The sequence below is a fragment of the Engystomops pustulosus genome, chromosome 9 (genome assembly GCF_040894005.1).
Source record: "Engystomops pustulosus chromosome 9, aEngPut4.maternal, whole genome shotgun sequence".
In the NCBI taxonomy this organism is placed as follows: Eukaryota; Metazoa; Chordata; class Amphibia; order Anura; family Leptodactylidae; genus Engystomops; species Engystomops pustulosus.
In genome coordinates, this window is record NC_092419.1 from 50,768,820 (window position 1) to 50,789,237 (window position 20,418).

The following is a 20,418-nucleotide window of genomic DNA, read 5'->3' on the forward strand; positions in this document are numbered from 1 at the left end:
AAGATTGACTTTCTAAATAAATGAGACTCTGGAGCTTAATCTAACCCAAACTGTTTCATTCAATACCATGACAGTCCTTAATTAACAAGGCTTTCCATAATTTCCATAAAGCACTTACTCAATTTTTCCAATATTATTGTCTGTGGTCTATCTGCAATGTGTTGCTCAATGCCGGCCTGACCATTGAAAAGGTTTATTTATGGTGCATGCAAGAAAAATAATCAGTGTTGTGTATTGATCAAAAATTCAATGAATCAAAGAGGTTGTTAAATAAACCTAATGCTAATGTAAGGATAAAAGTCACATTTCTTATTAAAGAAAGAGAAAGTACCAAAGTAAATGTATGTAAAATTAGGGCATTAATTAATCCATATTTGGATTATGTATTTTTGCCCCAAATCGAATCATGTTAAGTCCTAGCCCTTTCTTGTGGCTTGGGGGCAGCCAGGGCCCAAAATACCGGAGTGGCTGTCTTGCACGGCCTTGGGGATGCTGTGGTCACAGTGCTCGGTATGGGGACTGGAGGGTTTACCTACAGCCTGGCAGGTCTCCAGCATGTGGTGTGTGCAAGAAATATTGTGGGAGAGGCTGATGCAATGGTTTCTCCCTGGGGCAACCCCTGAGGTGTAAGTAGGATGAATCCCTGGGTGACTGATAAGGAGCCCATGATGGTAAGCAGCCCTATTCAGGGATTAGATGGGATTAGCTGGTCCGCAGGAAGGTTGTTCAAACCCGGTAGTAGCTTCAGACTGGGCTAATAGAGATGGAGCTGAGTCCAGATGGTAGATCTCGTCTTCTGACTAACCCTAATGTGTCATGCAGCTTGCCTTAAAACTTCTGCTTCCTGGTATTAAGGAGCTGACTTGTGCTCAAAAATGGAGTTTCTCACTCTTTTTTCTCACTCTCTTTCTCATAGCCTGACACCATGTGCTCTTGCTCACCAGGGGTTTATATACTCTCTTGGTGAGGTGGTAGCACTCTCAAATCAGCTTCCACCAGGCAGTGGCTACAGCTGCAATTACAAAGTTCTCGACTACTTAGAGACCTTCTAGAGTCTCCCTATCTGCTCCTCACATGGAGAGGGTGCTATGTACCAGCTTGACTTTGCATTGGCGGGGTGTTGCAGATGTTATATCAATTAATAGATACTTAACATGTTGATTTTATGGCTTGAGTCAAAATGTAAAAACAATACAAATGATATTTTCTGTACATATTTTTTTTAATTTAACATTTTTAAGGGAACCTGTGTCCAGAGACCCTCTTTTAGTCTCATCAATGTCCCCACAGAAACTAAACAGCATATCCCCAAACAGTTTGTATAAAAGTTCTGCCATTTTACTTAAAACTATAAAATTAGATTAAGGCTTACCTGCCTCCCTGACAGCTTGTTTCCTAGGTCCCCAGGGTGTGTTAAGCAAGGAGAAGAGTTCTCCCGCCCCCTCATCTCTGGAAAATGCTTGTCATCAGGCACTGTAAGAAAAAACAAAGCCACCCTCCTCCCTTTCATTCCTTGCCTCCTTTTCTTCCTCTTTTCGCTAACCGCAGAAAGCGAATATCGTGCTTGTGTGGTCACCACCTTCTCCTGGATATGTGCAGATACATAGGAGACAGCTGGCTATCTGCGCATGCCAGAGGCATGATGTGGTGCATGCTCAGATAGCAGTAAAGACATGTGATACAAACTATTTGACATCCCTCTTGACACCATTTTAGAAATGTAACCTACTAAGGTAACCCTTGTATATACATAAAGACGAAAAATTTCTCCTATAATTGCAAGTACCTCAATCAATAAAAAAGCGACGGCGCAAGGGGAACAGAATGGCAAAGTCCGACAAAAAACATAAAATCCAAACAGCAAATAAGTATGTTCCTCTGCTTCTACGTCCTCCATTTTTAGCCGATGGCAAGGAATTTGAGAAGAGACACAGTACCTTTCCAGTTTAAGATCGTAAATCTTGAGTAGGGATAATGTCCTATTGCAATCTTGTTGTCCTAAGGCGGCATTTCCTCTGGGTGTTTGATGGTCTCGGGGCTAGCTCCTGTGTTGTTCCTGGATCTTCTGGCTGGGAAATCCAGCCTCCATACCGTTAGTTCCGCCTTTTTTCCGTCCCCGCCGGCTTGTTACTCAGGATGAAAAACAGTAGAATCGCAATAGTGCAACAGGTTTCAAAATACTTTTAAAGTTATTTTATTTTCCATCAGAATACTGTAACATGAATGTATAAAAAGGCCTTATATATAAAAAGCACGCTCAGTTGATTCTGCTAGACGAGCTTCGCCTGAATGGCTTCTTCCGGGGCTTACTGGTCAGCTCTCCCAGGGAGGGGCAGTGGAACATACTTATTTGCCATTGTATATACATATGTTATAATAAATCATATCATAGATGTCATCTAGGAAGCAGAGGAACATACTTATTTGCCCTTGTATATACATATGTTATAATGAATCATATCATAGATGTCATTATCAAATATCTAACAAACACTAGCTCTTGGGTTGGCAGAAGGGTCTATTCTTATAAAATGGTACCTCTTCAAAATATACAAGAAGGACCTTAAAATGCTCACAATAATGTTGTTTGGTGACGGAATGGTGTTCTGGAGAGGTTCAACATGTAGACCAAAAAGTGGACACTCATTATAAAAACGGTCATTAATATCAGATTTGAGGCTTCGTTCTCTGTGTACTGGGTGAAACAAGTCACTGCTGCTCAGCTCCAATTCAAATAAATGAACAATAACTTAGACTATTTGTAAGCTACTGAGAACAGCGGATCAATGGGGGCGCTGGGTGTGACAGCCCCATCAATCTGAAATTGATGACATATTCTTAGGGTATTATAAGTTTGGAAAACTTTCAAATATTTTAGCCCCGGTTAAAATAAAAACAGTATGTGCAGGGAAATGTTCACATTACTTAGAATAAGCTATGAGCCACCTTACATATGGGACCCTAGAAAGCATCCAGAATTTGTGCCTAAACAGTATAACAAATAATATTGTATTTCGCAGTTGATATTGTTGATATACACTGCAGTGATATGAAAGCAAATAATTCAATAATATCTTCTGTTTAATGAAAATTGTTGAGCAGCATTCACAAGGATTCTTAGAAGTTTTTTTATTTTTCTTTGTATAAAATATGCACCTTTAGTATGAATCATGAAAAATACTATTATATCAGTCTGGTGTATATGATATTCTAGGCTTCCTTTGTTTATTATACTGAAACATTAATATTTAAATATGCTAAAAAAGGTGTTTGGAAAGAAGACTATGTCCTTAACGAACATCTTTGACAGATGAAAAGCAGTAAATTAAAATGGAAGCTACGTTATAAAAAAATAAGAGCAATTTTCATATGTTGATGCAGAACTGTTCATTTCCAAGAATTGATGAGTCCTTGTTCTCAGTAAAAATATCTAAATATGTTTTGAGTAATTGGTATCTGATACTAAGGACATTCTTAAAGAAACAGCTCATTATAGGTTTACTGCCTGCATTCCTCTGCTGCAGGTCTTTAGAACCATGCTGTTTGCCAGTTTTCCTGAAGTAACTAGAATTTCCAAAAGAAATCTATGTTAACAAAGAAACACTTCATTTTTATTTTAGTGTTGAGCTTTGTGCGGACTTCTCATTAGTGTAATTTTTGACTACTTGCAATTATTTGATATGTTTGTTTTGTGTTTTGATAAGTTGCCAAATACAGCTCTTGGTTCTCACTTGTGGACTCAAAGACTTTCTGGGGTTGATTTATCATATGTTTGCGGTCACACTCCCCCAAGTGACGATGGACATATCAATAGGCTTAGGCCATATGACCAAAGTTTGCTGGTTTTTCAAAAGAACACAGGCAAGGGGCAGAAATGCCCGCCAGTGCCCACCTCTTCCACTGACCACCCCTCTTTGACCCCTCCATGCCCACATGGCCTAGCGGTGGCGTAGATGCTATTGTAGTCACAAATTCTTGCACTATAGAGGAATTAGCAATTACAGGCGGTCCTCTACTTAAGAACACCCGACTTACAGATGACACCATGTTACAAATAGACCTCTGGTTGTGGGTAATTCACTATACAGTTCTGACAAATTCAATTAAGAACAAACCTACAGAACTATGTAACCTGAGGACTGCCTGTATTTTATTGCTTCTACGAAAGAAAGCTAGAAGCAGTGATAAATCTCCTCCAAATGTGAATTCTGAAGATGCCCAACAGTATGCTTGGCAATTTCCTACACTCCAGTTGCATGAAATGGCTTGGCATGGTTCCATGCTCATGCTGTAGCTCCATCAATAAGGTAGAACAGGATCTCCATTCTTGTAATCAGTGCTGGTCCAAAAAAGTAGGAACAAATATCCTGTTAGGGGATGACAAATTAACTTGAAACAAACAATTTTAAGGCTTTGACTGCTACATTAGAATGGTTGCACAGGCAGATGAGCCGCTACTGTGCCTTATAATATATTGACGAGCAAGAACCTTTATGATATGGGACTAAAATTGGGGGACGAAATAACACCTTTTCCCTTTGCAGCAGATTGACAGGTATTTATAATTTCACCCCACATTCTTCTGTATTAATACATAGTATACACTCATGTTATAAATGAGATTTATATTTTTACACTTAAATTTTCAACACTGAACATTATTTGATATTTTTCAGGTCCTGTACACAGTATCCAATTTTTTATCTTGAGTAGTTCCAGAGCTAAAATAGCGAAGAGCCGACCTATAGAGCTTCAAGATCGGACAAGTTCAGCAAAGCCGAACCTCAAAATTATGTTCAGGGTGAGATCCAAGGACTGAATCGCCACTGATTAACACATGTGGGTGTTAACTATTTACATGCTGCCAGCAGAGCTGCTGGCAGAACATTAAAGGGTGATGATGCCCGTACAACGCCATTTTCCCGGGGATTGTTACTTCCTTTGCCGTCATCAGGGTACAACAACTCTGGGAAAATGGTGGTTCAGCGCAGTCACATAAGCGGTGTGCACATGCCATCTTTGTTTAAATGTCCCCAGTGGCTTTGCCAGAGGCATTTGAAGAGCTTACACCTGTGATTGGTGTTAAATGGGGGGGTTCGGGCCTAACCCACAATGTTAGGCACAGATCCAAAAATTATGGATTCGAGCTCATTACTAAAAAAATGAATCAATGCAATTTCTTTTTTTAGATGTACAGAAATGTACATCTGTAGAACATAAGAGATCATAAAGCACAATTGACTTATAGAAGCTTAGAAAAAGAGCGTATGAAAAAGACATTGCGCTATTTACAGCATTATCTATAAATTCCATTCCTACTTATTTCTCCTTAGGTCTGTAAGCTTTATATCACTTTGGAGCTTCTATAAGCAGCTGTTGTTAACAGCATATGTTGAACACTCTAATACATCATTTCATTTATTGCCAAGGAGACCAAGCAAGAGAGAAGTTTCAATGTGTAGCAGTGAAACTTTTGTGTGGGCTGAGTTGTGTTTAATGAGTCAAAGTTTCTTTAACTCTTTTAGTGAGAGATGTTCAGAGTATTATATTTATATCTTTTAATAAGTATTGTGGTTTTAACTGGATTTTTAGGATATGTAAATTTAACTCCTTAACAACTTGAAATTTTTTCACTTTTGGCTTTCCTTACTTTACAAAAGCTATAACTTTTCTTATTTTTCTGTTTACAGGAACGTTTGGGGGTTTGCTATCTGCAGGACAAATAGTACTTCCAAGTGTTTAACCCCTCAACATTTAGGTTCTTTTAATTATTTCCATTTTCTGGTTTTCTGCTTAACAAATTGCACTTTGTAGTGATGGTATATAATATTAAATGCCATGTACTGGAAAGCCAGAATAGAAATGTAAAAAAATGCATTTGTGCCATTTTTTGTGGGCTTGTTTTTTACAGCTTTCAATGCCCAGAAACTAGACAGCCATGGTGTTATAAAGATCCAATGCTGTCATGAAGACAGATCGTTGCTCCCCGATGACATCACGGGGTGTGAAACGTCGCTAAAAGGAATCTTGTGATCTGCTGTTACATTATATGATTCTTTAAGATTTTGTGGTGGAACTGTAAACAATATGATAATGAATTAAAAGAAAATCGTTCTTCTCTACTATATACTGGGGCTGAGCACCCGACGCAAACACCATCCGCATTTCATTAGGAGTGCGGTACCCTTGTTTCTTAGGAGAAAAAGGCCAGTCCAGTGGCTCTCAGTGGCATGGCTTTTTTTCAAGCAATTTTTTAAAAAACAAAACAAGCACGTCACTTGCATGTTGTGCCACCAGAAGAAGAAGAAGACAGCAGCATCTAAGTATATGACAAAGCAACCAGCAAACAGTGAATGACACAAAAAAAACATGGAAAAACCTGAAATTCCCTCTGCTGGTTTGGCTAACTAAACCTCTACCAACACCTCCAGAGTGACAAGGCTACCTGTCTTTCCACAAAGGCAGCATGTGGCACCCCCATCACCAAGCCTGTGAACACTATACAAGGGAACCCTTCAGCTTTCTATGCCCCTAAACAATGGAGAAAATGTTTAACACTTCTCACCCATGAGCCCTGGCCCTGACTTGAACAGTTGCAAACTTGCTGGCCTTTGAAGAGCATCCATTGCAAACAAATTTAAAAATCTTAAGGCAGTGGCTGTGCCAAAATACCTCAAACCACCGCTACTTTTCTGGGCAGGCCATACTTGCCTGCACCATGTTGTGGAGGAAATCAGATGTGCTCTAAGCATTGTCATTAGTCATGAGGTGCTTATCACAAATGATACGTGGAAAAATACGAATGTAGTGGTAGGTGGTCTTGAGGTAGGAGGTGATCTAGCACCCACCCAGGATCACCAAACACCAGTCCTTGCCAGTGGCGTAACTAGAAGAGGCTGGGCCGCTTGGCAAACTTCTGCATGGGGCCCCCTTTCCCTGAAAAAATATATACATATTTGTACAAACATATTTATACAATTACAGTTTGTGTGAATAGCGTTCTTGGAAATACAGACACAGAGGGGGGGCGGAGTTTGGGGGGGCTGGCCAGAGTGACACAGAGGGAGGCCCCTCCCCCCAACAAGCCTGGTCAAAGTCGCACCCTCTGTGGCTGCAATTGATACACCCTTTCTTCTCGCCTTTTCCTCTGCTTTCTTTACTCCAACCTCCTCATCTAGTGAGCGTTGGGTCTGCAACACACCAGTTTCAGCACAGCCATGGAGAAATGGCAGCAGGCATGCTAAATCTCATCTGTCCGAGCATAATAGCTACCCAAAGTTTTGAAAAATTCCCTGCCGACCCCATAGTAACTCCCTGGATTGAATGAAACTTTTGTCAAAAACAGAAAAACTGGAACTTAAAAAAAAAACTTTTTGGGAAAAAACGTACTTTGTGGAAGAAAAAACTATTTTGGAAAACAGAACCTTTTGTGTATTTCAGCATTCACACCCTGCTGCTGCTCACCTATCTGTAATGCAGAGGAATTTTTGCCAAACCAACCCACCTCGTATGTATCATACCAATTTTGCATATGTTGGAAAGAGTGTGAGAGCAGCAGCAGGTAATAGTTGTATTCCAGCTCCAGAATGCCCTGTTGAGTTGAAGTAGTGACCAACAGTACCCCCAACAACAGGTCCTGTGCATAACCTTACAACCTAACATCATTATGGGTTTATGAGGGATCGGTCCACTCCTGTCAGATTAATCTAATCAGCTTCTACAAGGAGGCAAGACTGTACTTTGGGGGGAGTGTTGGATGTTGTGTAACTAGACTTTTCCAAGGCATTTGATACAGTACTGCATAAAAGGTTGGTACATAAAATGAGATTGCTGGGACTAGGGAAATCTGTGTATTTGGGTAAGCAAATTGCCAAGTGATAAAAAACAGAGGGTCATCATTAATGGCACATTGTCAGATTGGGTTTAATTAATGACCTCATAGAGAGTTTACAAAGTAGAATTTCAATATTTACAGATGATACTAAGCTCTGTAAAGCCTGGGCTGACAAATGGCTGATGAGGTTTAAAGAACATAAATGTAAGGTTATGCATATATTTATGTGTTAAATGATACATTTTTTTGTAAAAGTGATGGAAAAAACGACTTGGCTGTATTGATGTATAGCAAACTTAATTTTAGTGATTAGAGCCTAGCGTCTGCTGCTAAAGCAAATAAAATTATGGGATGTATAAAGAGAGGAATAGATTCTTATCATAACAACATAGTTTTGCCCATATACAAATTGCTGGGCAGACCACACATGGAATATCGTGTACAGCTTTGAGTACCAGTGTATAAAAAGGACATAGTAAAACTGGAATAGGTGCAGAGGAGAGCATACAAGATTATTAGGGGAATGGGGGGACTAGACTACAATGACATATTACTAAACTTGGAGTTACAAAAAGAAAGTCCAAGCAGCACAAACCTTCAGAGAAAAAGAAAATTGGGTGCAGGCAACCCAGGACCGGGCCTCAGGTCCTCCAGTAGTAGTATAAAGAAAGCGGGCAGCACTCCGTTGTAGATAAAAGTAAAAAAGTGTCTTTATTCCATAGTGAGCAACTGTGACAGCGACGTTTCGGCTCTGCAAGAGCCTTTCTCAAGCCATTCAAACAGTGAAATGGTGGCCATATTTAAATACAACAGGTGATCACATGACAAATTGGGATACTCCCACCATTTTTGTATAACTGTGATATAATGCTTATTACATAGTCAAATTACATATCGTGAACATTAAACATAGTGCACAATGTAAAATACATGTATATGTATGTGATAGACGTTAAAATTGTGTTATATATAACAAACAGCTTTATTAGTGACACAGATTAGTCCAGCCATTGGTCTTGTCTGTGTAAAGGTGCTCAAGTGCTTCTGTGTTGACAGCAATGCTTCCCAGCTGTTTCCACGTGTCGACCTTCCCTGATCAGCAACAATGTTCTCCGATACATATAAAAAAATTTTTTTGAAAAAAAATTTTTTTGAAAAAATTTTTTTGAAAAAAGAAAAAAAATTTTTTTTAAAAAAAGGGAAGAAAAAAATTTTTTTGAAAAAAGGAAGAAAAAAGGAAGAAAAATGCTCCATGGAACGCAAGCTGAGCGCCAAAATGTGCGCATAAAAGATATGTCGCACGGTGGGACACACACTATGCGCCTGGTTCTGCGCATGTGTATTATGCCCCAGCAAGAGCGTCTGGTGCTATGGAAACCAAAAAATGAAAAATTATCAGATACAACATAGATAATTCTGGAATGCAATATTCATGCAATTTACATAAAGGAAAAGTCCACGATGTGTCAGCCATAAATCAGGACCAATTGGCTGTGATAACAACCATGTTGGATGCACGTTGATATTGATTCACCAACGATTGTATAACTCGCAAATATAAGGGACGACCTTGCTGAATATACCCCTAATAATAAACGGGGCAGACGGCATCATCAATCCCCTAAGTTTTTGACTGTACTTGTATAAAAGACAGTGTGGTCCCTGGCTAGACACACCAACCGTAACCTATGAAAGAACAACAATATACAAAATATAGGGAAATGGATGGAAATACGTTTACCATAGCACTTGACAATTGCATGAACGGCGCATCGATTTGCGCTCTTGAAGCACCAAATGACAAAAGAATATTTTAGGAGTTGTGTAGGGAGGCTTCCACGAGGAGACATCTGGGATAGGCTCATATTCTAAAAGAAGAAAAAAAAGACATATAATGTCAAAAATTGTTATATCACAGAAAGTTACTCATTGCTACTCTGATGATGGACTATAGAAAAGGAACTACAGCTGGATCAACAGGATCATAGGGACCAAAGTTTAAAATCCACATTGAGACCCTGTGGTCTCAGTGTGTCAAGAGTATAGATCCAATGTAACTCACGCTTTTTTAGAATAGCTACTCTATCACCACCACGTCTAGGAAGTGGCACGTGATCAATGAGACGGAAACTGAGATGTTTCTCTAGATGTCCAGCTTCTGAAAAGTGTTTCGGTACCGGGAGATCTTTGCGGTTGGATCGTATCGTGTATCTGTGTTGGTTGAGGCGCGTCTTAAATTCAAGTGTCGTTTCTCCCACATATAATAGCCCACATGGGTAACTTAAAATATAGATCACAAAAGAGCTATCACATGTCAGGTAATGTTTAATGTCATAACGTTTGCCTTTATGTTCGAAAAAGGAACCTTTAGTCATATATTTGCAATTGATACACTTGCAACATGGAAAACAACCCTTCTTAAGTTTGCCCAGTATGCCTGGTTGTATGCTGCTTCTGCGTGGACCAATGTCTGCTCTAACTATTCTATCCTTGACCTTTTGAGCATTCCTGTAGGACATTAATGGTGGAACTTGGAATTCAGGCGCAATTTTATTGCAACCTGTTAGTTTAGACCAATGTTTATTGATTATTCTAGCGATGTTATGGCTCTGGGTATTATAGGTGGTAACAAAAGGTATTCTATCTTGTCGTTTTTGTGTGCTATTTGTAGAAAGTAGCTCCCCCCTATTCTTGGTGTTTGCTTTACGTAGGTTCATCTCAATGATGTGCTTAGGGTAACCTCGTTTCCTGAATTTGTCAGTCATTGTCTGTAAGTTTGTCTGAAGTTTTTGTGGTTCACTGGTAATTCTTATTACTCTTAACAATTGACTATAGGGCAACGAGTTGATAGTTTTGCGTGGATGGCTACTCTCGTAGCGGACCAGAGTATTCCTGTCCGTTGGCTTCGTGAATATATCAGTCTCAAGTGTGTTGTTACTGATGGATACTGTGACATCCAAGAACTGTAGTTGCGTTTCAGAGGAAACTACCGTGAATTTAATTGACTCATCAATGGTGTTCACAAAATCATGAAACAATTCTAGTTGTTGTTTAGTGCCTTGGAGTTATTTATCTTAGAAAAAAGATGAGGGGAGACCTCATTACAATGTACAAATACCTGAATGCAGTTGAATGTAAGAGACGCCGCGTTTCATGGACGAATTGTCCTCTTCTTCAGGTCCAATAACAGTATACACTAAAAAACATGTTAAATGGGACAGAGAAATAAAAATTAAATAACTGGGTGGAACCCATGAATTCACAAACAAATGATGGCTATGTATGCTAGAATATATATTTTAAACAGTTTTAAAATAGAACATACAAAAACATGTCAAGCAATAAATATCAGTTGCTAAAAATATAGAGTAAAAATATACATAGAATATAAAATACATATACAAATTATGTGGCTGACAATATGGGGTAGTAGTTGGGAAAGGGCGAGGGTGGTTGGGCTTACCTTGGTGCAGAGATGGATGGAGAGAGTATGGGGGGTTTGATAAAGCAATAGAAAGGGGGTTAAATGGAAATTACCTTAGAGAATGTGTAAGCCGATGCAAGGGGCAAAGGCAACAGGACACATATTATTGATCGGAGGTGCTGCCAATCTGCATGAAAAAGGGAGATTGTCTTGACCATGTCTACATGCCTAAATGCACTGAGTTGCCGCCATGTGATTGGTTGATTAGAAATTAAGTGTTAACGAGCAGTTGGACAGGTGTACCTAATAAAGTGGCCGGTGAGTGTATAAAGCAACACAAAAATAAATCCTGCCCGGCTAGGCACAGCCTAATACAATATCAGATCCTAGCTATACGGGTATCAGGCTGCCTGGCACACGCTCCTCGTCAGCTCTCCAGGTAGGGCCTCTCTTACTGCTTCTGGCCTGCAGAACAGGCTCTAACGAGGCCTGTGACCCGCACCTGTGGGCTCTACAGAAACCCAGGACCGGAGCCCGGATGGAGTAGGAGTCCCACTACCAGCCTACCCCTACTCCATAGTAAGCAGGCCCAGTACGGACATTACAAAGGTGTCTATGCTAGCTAGGCCAACATGGACCAAACAGACTATTCCTGCTTACTATATGTCTGCATTAACCCTTGGGTTACTGCAGACAAATCCAGGACTTTTACCACCTGCATTTTATCTGCCTGTAAGACACATAGCGGTCTTCCCACACAACACCTCTCACTTTCTCACAGATGAAAAAGAGAAACAATGTTCAGAGGAGTGTTGGAATGAATAGGGTTATTGTAGTTAGCTGGACGGACAAATGGATTTTAATACAAATTATCGAAATGAAAAATTAATAAGAAATATGAATACAGTTAATTGACAATTACAACCGAATGGATTGATACATACCATATATACACATACAAATGCAGTAAGATAGTTGTATAATAAAGATGAATTAATACAGAATATGCATATAAATAAACCCATTAGAATATATATGATACTTATAGTTAATATATAATAAATTACAAAGGTAAAAATTATACTGCTTATTTCGAAAAGGTGGTGACTAAGGATAACTGCTAAAGGACAATAAAATTAATATATGAACATCTAGATAAATACATATACCATAACAAAATATAAGGAATAAAATATACAGTATATAAAGGGAAGCAAATGAAAATGTATAAATACCATATGAGTACCATGAACAGTATATATGAGTATTACACAAAGTCTTATAAAAGTATTATACATAGCCTGCTATTGTGCTGTATCTGGTGTCCATACTCAAGTCTAGATCTTTTTTCGTCGTATTCTTGAGGTGGTATTCATTCAAACCCTTTCCAGGGACTCGGTGAAGCCATTCGGATGTAGTGTATTAAGCTTGAAGATCCAGAAGTTTTCCTGTTTGATCACCTGGGTCTATTGGGTGAGTTCTAGGAATTTGCTCAATGGGGATCAGGGAGAGGATACACAAGTCCCTATCATAGTGGGAGAGGCAGTGTCTTGAGACGCTAGGAGAAAGCCTGACTTGACCTCACCATTAGTAATTTTGCTGAACTTAAGGGGGCCTATCAATGCGAAGCAATGGAATGCAAAACCTGCAAGATCCTAACACACAGGTCCACCACTTTCTCCTCTAATACCACCAAAGAGACCTTCCCCATCAATTAATTTATCAACTGCAGTTTAGATTATGGTGTCTATCTCCTTGAATGCCCTTGTGCTTTGCATTACGTTGGGCGTACATCACAGACGAAACAACCACAGAAGTAAGGTAAAACACATTATAAAAGAGAGGCTTGAGGCTTTATGCATTTTGATTGGGATGTAAATGTTATTAATAATAATCTTAAAGTATATTTCAGTAAAAAAAAATGCAGCTACTATCCTTGCTCTATTGGATGGTAGAAGTATAGAAATGTAGGTACCTATAATACAGTATGAGGGTGTAGATGAAATTAGTTACTGGCCCTGTGTCATAGCAGCATATCAGTATAAACATGCAATTCTTCAGACTGCCCTGAAAGCGGCAATAATTCCTGAGTGACCTTAACTGCAGTAGAATTCTCTCCATAGCTCTGTCCTGACCATAAAATAATAGAAATGTTATTAGTTCTGTCAGGGATCCAGTGAATATTGCAATTAACCCCTTAAGGACCAGGCCCTTTTTCGTTTTTGCGTCTTTATTTTTCACACCCCACCTTCAAAAATCTATAACTTTTTTATTTTTCCATGTAGAGAGCTGTGTGATGGCTTGTTTTCTGTGTAACAAATTGCACTTCATAGTGATGGCATTTAATTGTCTATGCCATATACTGGGAAGCAGGAAAAAAATTCTGAATGCAGTGAAAATGGTGAAAAAACGCATTTGCGCCGTTTTCTTGTGGGCGTGGATTTTACGTCTTTCACTGTGCGCTCCAAATGACATGTCTAATTTATTCATTGGGTCAATACGATCACAGGGATACCAAATTTGTGTAGGTTTTATAATGTTTTCATACATTTACAAAAATTAAAACCTCCTGTACAAAAAAAAAATTCTTCATTTTGCCGTCTTCTTGCGCTAATAACGTTTTCATACTTTGGTGTATGGAGCTGTGGGTGGTGTCATTTTTTGCGACTTTTGATGACGTTTTCAATGCTTTTATTTTTTAAATTGTACGACCTTTTGATCACTTTTTATTGAATTGTTTATATTTTTCAAAATGGCAAAAAAATGCCATTTGCGACTTTGAGCACTATTGTCCGTTACGGGGTTAAACGCAGTAAAAAAACATTCTTATATTTTGATAGATTGGGCATTTTTGGACGCGGCGATACCTAATGTGTTTATGATTTTTACTGTTTATTTATATTTATATCAGTTCCAGGGAAATGGGGGTGATTTGAATTTTTAGGTTTTTTTACCCCATGCGCAATAAAACGTACAGGTATGTCTTATTGCGCTATGGGGTTAAGAAACACACGGATGCACTATGGTATTACTGCGTGCTATTCAATGACAGGAGCACCTTTAGGATATAGGTATTACTGCATGCTATTCAATGACTGGAGCACCATTAGGATATAGGTATTACTGCATGCTATTCAATGACAGGAGCACCTTTAGGATATAGGTATTACTGCGTGCTATTCAATGACAGGAGCACCTTTGGGATATAGGTATTACTGCGTGCTATTCAATGACAGGAGCACCTTTGGGATATAGGTATTACTGCATGCTATTCAATGACTGGAGCACCATTAGGATATAGGTATTACTGCATGCTATTCAATGACAGGAGCACCTTTAGGATATAGGTATTACTGCGTGCTATTCAATGACAGGAGCACCTTTGGGATATAGGTATTACTGCGTGCTATTCAATGACAGGAGCACCTTTAGGATATAGGTATTACTGCATGCTATTCAATGACAGGAGCACCTTTAGGATATAGGTATTACTGCATGCTATTCAATGACTGGAGCTCCTTTAGGATATAGGTATTACTGCGTGCTATTCAATGACAGGAGCACCATTAGGATATAGGTATTACTGCGTGCTAATTAATGACAGGAGCACCATTAGGATATAGGTATTACTGCGTGCTAATTAATGACAGGAGCACCATTAGGATATAGGTATTACTGCGTGCTATTCAATGACAGGAGCACCTTTAGGATATTAGGATATAGGTATTACTGCGTGCTATTCAATGACAGGAGCACCTTTAGGATATAGGTATTACTGCGTGCTATTCAATGACAGGAGCACCATTAGGATATAGGTATTACTGAGTGCTATTCAATGACAGGAGCACCTTTGGGATATAGGTATTACTGCGTGCTATTCAATGACAGGAGCACCATTAGGATATAGGTATTACTGCATGCTATTCAATTACTGGAGCACCTTTAGGATATAGGTATTACTGCGTGCTATTCAATTACTGGAGCACCTTTAGGATATAGGTATTACTGCGTGCTATTCAATGACAGGAGCACCATTAGGATATAGGTATTACTGCGTGCTATTCAATGACAGGAGCACCTTTAGGATATAGGTATTACTGCATGCTATTCAATTACTGGAGCACCTTTAGGATATAGGTATTACTGCATGCTATTCAATGACAGGAGCACCATTAGGATATAGGTATTACTGCGTGCTATTCAATTACTGGAGCACCATTAGGATATAGGTATTGCTGCACGACAGCAACACTTTTAGGACTTAACCAAAAAAAACCTCAATAGCACTGAGTAAGTAGAGTAACCTATACTTCATAGGGTGCACATAATTAGTCTTTATTCATCACATCAGTCATACACAATTACCAGAAAAAAACACCCCGTTAAAAGAGATACACGTTGAAAAAAAACAAAAAAACAGACAGTGTGATAATATCTGGACTAGGAGTTATCATTAGAGATGTGCGAATCGATTCTAATGAATTTACAATTTTTTTTTTGTTCCCTTTATTAGCAAAATGTCCGCAAGCACCATGTGTTACATGGGGCAGAGAAGTCTGGGAAGTAGAAAGGAACACGGCGGTACTGTTTTTCACTGTATGGGGGTAGAATTCCTCACTGTGTGGCGGTAGTATCCCTCACTGTGTGGCGGTAGTATCCCTCACTGTATGGGAGTACTGTTCCTCACTATATGGGGGTAGTGTCCCTCACTGTGTGGCAGTAGTGTCCCTCACTGTGTGGCAGTAGTGTCCCTCACTGTGTGGCAGTAGTGTCCCTCACTGTGTGGGGGTAGTGTTCCTCACTGTGTGTGGGGGGTCGTTCCTCACTGTATGCCGGTAGTGTTCCTCACTGTATGGGGGTACTGTTCCTCACTGTATGCCGGTAGTGTTCCTCACTGTATGGCAGTAGTGTTCCTCACTGTGTGGCTGTATTCCTCACTGTATGGTGGTAGTGTTCCTCACTGTGTGGTGGTAGTGTTCCTCACTGTATGGCTGTATTCTTCATTGTATGGTGGTAGTGTTCCTCACTGTATGGGGGTAGTGTCCCTCACTGTATGGGGGTAGTGTCCCTCACTGTTTGGTGGTAGTGTTCCTCACTGTATGGGGGTAGTGTTCCTCACTGTATGGGGGTAGTGTTCCTCACTGTATGCCGGTAGTGTTCCTCACTGTATGCCGGTAGTGTTCCTCACTGTATGGCAATAGGCATACCAAATTTGTATGGTTTTTATAATGTTTTCATACATTTACAAATTAAAACCTCCTGTACAAAAAAGGATTTATTTTGTCATTTTCTGGTGCTAATAACTTTTATTATATTGGTGTACAGGGTTGTGGGTGGTGTCATTCTTTTGCGAACTTTGACAATGTTTTCATAGCTATCACTTTAAAGACTATGATCTTTTGATCACTTTTTATTGAATTTTTTTTATTTTTCAAAATTCAAAAAAAGTACCATTTTGGACTTCAGGCGCTATTTTCCGTGAGCAATAACTAATGTTTTTATGATTTTTACCGTTTATTTTAATATCAGTTCTAGGAAAAGGAGGGTGATCAGCAATATGCTGATCAAAAACTTACCGGCTATGGAGAGGGCTCAGCCCATGAGCCCTCTCTATGCACCCGTTACCTCACATGCCGTGATTCGTTAAGATTCGATTCAAATCTAATTTTCTGTGAAAATTCTGCAAACTGGGTCAAATCAAATTTAGATAAATTTGCCAATCTCTAGTTATCATATATCAAATCTATAACAAGGTAATGGTAACACATAATAAATATCAGAGCAGAAATTAAACATTTTTAGGGGAACACAGAAGGTTAAATACACATAGTCACATAGTCTAGTTCAATACTCTAAATCACCCCAAATTATTTTGACACAGCTATGACACAACCATAATACCAACCAATGGCCATACTTCAGAAGTCCAGTACCACACTGTCCTTCTGCCAGCGTCACAGATCCAGCGCCACCTTCCAAACGATGCAGGAAGTGAGGTAGGGATCAACTTCCTGTCATGCGCACAAACATCCCAAGCATCGTGGTGGCCATCTTGGAATTGGGCAAAATTGCCCTATCCTCATAAATCGCCATTTTAACATATCCTTTATACCAAACACGATTAATTTATTTTAAAGTGGTAAACCAGGTTGACTCTTGTTGATACAAGACACTTATAGCTGAAACTATATCATTTCGCTATGTGAAAGTTCATATTATTATATCACCATTCCAAGAATAGATGGTGCAAACAGTAAATACATAATATACAAAAAGGTGTTAGAATATAAAAAAGTGCTATGAGCCTAAAGTGCATTGTGCAAAAAAAAAAAAAAAATCAAAAAATACAAATTATTATTTTTCTTTTTTTTCCTCCCATTTTCTTTCTTTTTTTTTTCCTTCCTTCCCCCTTTTTGACTTTTTCCTCTCCCCTCCCATCTCTTTTTCTTTCCCTTATGTATAAAATATAGTTAAAGGGATATTGGTCCAATAGTAGTGTAAGTGACGAATTCTACTATGGTTCACTCCTCTCATACAGCAAACAAAAAAGTGCTACAAAAGTGAGACAAGACACACATCAAAACAAACACACAAATGACAGTATATAATGTAGACATAAACATCCACTGTAATATAAAGTGTATACAGCAACATACGAAACAAAAAGATTAGTACTACAGCAAAAGGTCTCTTTTAAATTTAGTATCCTTTTAAGAATAGTATAATTTCAGATGCCTTTTTTTTATTATCCAAACAACTACTAGAGTCAATCCAACGCCCTTTCTCAGATATAAGCCATCAAAACCTATAACCTACAAAATGAATACAATATCACAATTATGGTCCAATAAATAATCACAATCAGGGCCGGATTAAGGTTGGTGGGGGCCCCTGGGCGCAAAATCTGGTGGAGGCCCCCACTGAGTGCAGCGTGCATACACGTCCTCCTGCTCACTATCCACTATCCCCGCAGTAACACAGCTACATACAGCCGCCTCGCCCCCAGTAACACAGCTATATACAGCCCAGCCGCCTTGCTCCCAGTAACACAGCTACATACAGCCGCCTCACTCCCAGTAACACAGCTACATACAGCCGCCTCACCCCCAGTAACACAGCTACATACAGCCGCCTCGCTCCCAGTAACACAGCTACATACAGCTGCCTCCCCCCAGTAACACAGCTACATACAGCCGCCGCGCTCCCAGTAACACAGCTACATACAGCCGCCTCACTCCCAGTAACACAGCTACATACAGCCGCCTCACCCCCAGTAACACAGCTACATACAGCCGCCTCACCCCCAGTAACACAGCTACATACAGCCGCCTCACCCCCAGTAACACAGCTACATACAGCTGCCTCGCTCCCAGTAACACAGCTACATACAGCCGCCTCGCTCCCAGTAACACAGCTACATACAGCCGCCTCGCTCCCAGTAACACAGCTACATACAGCCGCCTCGCTCTCAGTAACACAGCTACATACAGCCGCCTCACTCCCAGTAACACAGCTACATACAGCCGCCTCACCCCCAGTAACACAGCTACATACAGCCGCCTCACCCCCAGTAACACAGCTACATACAGCCGCCTCGCTCCCAGTAACACAGCTACATACAGCCGCCTCGCCCCCAGTAACACAGCTACATACAGCCGCCTCGCCCCCAGTAACACAGCTACATACAGCCGCCTCACCCCCAGTAACACAGCTACATACAGCCGCCTCGCCCCCAGTAACACAGCTACATACAGCCGCCTCACCCCCAGTAACACAGCTACATACAGCCGCCTCACCCCCAGTAACACAGCTACATACAGCCGCCTCGTCCCTAGTAACACAGCTACATACAGCCGCCTCACCCCCAGTAACACATCTATAGACAGCCGCCTCACCCCCAGTAACACATCGTATCTACCTTCACCCCTACCAGATATGCAGTCCCATTTAACATACACCTCAGCCCGTACCAGACATGCAGTCCGCAGTTTATACAATTACACACATTTATACACTGATATATACACACTTTTATATACACACAAAGTTCTACACTCATATGCTTGCATATATATACAAGTATACACACACATTTATGTAAATACAGAGTATACACAAACTCATACAGTATATATACACATCACACATACGGCATACACATATATATATATATATATATATATATATATACACACTTACAGTATACACTGACCATATATACATATACATGCAGTATAAAAACACCATATACACACATATACATACATATACATACAGCAAATACAGACACATTCAGTATATACAGCATTTTCACACACATATGGGAAATACACACACACACATTCAGTATACAGAACATATACATACATACCATATACACAGCATATAAACATACATCATATATACATATATGCATATATTTAAATGTGCACATATTTATGCTTATACAAATATATGCGTGTATAAATACAGTAGATGCATATATACACAGTAGATGCATATATACACAGTATTTACATATATAGACAGTAGATGCATATATACACAGTATATAAATATATACACTTTATATACACAGTAGATGCATATATACACAGATACACAGTATATACATATATACACAGATACACAGTATATACATATATACACTTTAGATACACAGTATATACATATATACACTTTAGATACACAGTATATACATATATACACTTTAGATACACAGTATATACATATATACACTTTAGATACACAGTATATACATATATACACATATACACAGTATATACATATATACACACAGATAAATAAATATGTAATGTATACTTACCCTTTTAGGGTGTTCGGCTGTCCCGTCAGGAGGGTGTTCGGGCGGGGGGAGCTGAGGACGGCTGCTTGTTCCAGCTGGCATCGGGGGCCTTGCGAAGGATGACTGCTTCATAGCTCCCAACCGTCCCGATTTTGACGGGACTTTCCCGTTTTTCTTACCTCTGCCCCGCGAAACGGGCAGCTGTCAGATTGTCACGGATTTTCCCCCCAGGTCCCGCTGTGTCCCGGTGCTGTGTCCCCATAGTAAATACTTTGAAAGTCTGAACTCACAGTACAGAATGGCTTCTACAGACATCGGGAGGGAATCCTTTTCAGAGAAGTGTCGGCTTAGCGG

General features: G+C 39.7%; 1 long non-coding RNA gene across 1 annotated transcript in view; it reads right to left on the minus strand.

Moving 5' to 3' along the window:
* Positions 1 to 17,246, minus strand: part of LOC140077064 (uncharacterized) — a 67,505-nt gene extending 50,259 nt beyond the window's left edge. The window contains exons 1-2 of the long non-coding RNA XR_011849695.1: positions 17,164 to 17,246; positions 10,953 to 11,030 (exon numbers count right to left, since the gene is read on the minus strand). This is a non-coding gene — a long non-coding RNA (uncharacterized lncRNA). The remainder of the gene's footprint in view (positions 1 to 10,952; positions 11,031 to 17,163) is intronic.
* Between the last annotated feature and the right edge of the window lie 3,172 nt (positions 17,247 to 20,418).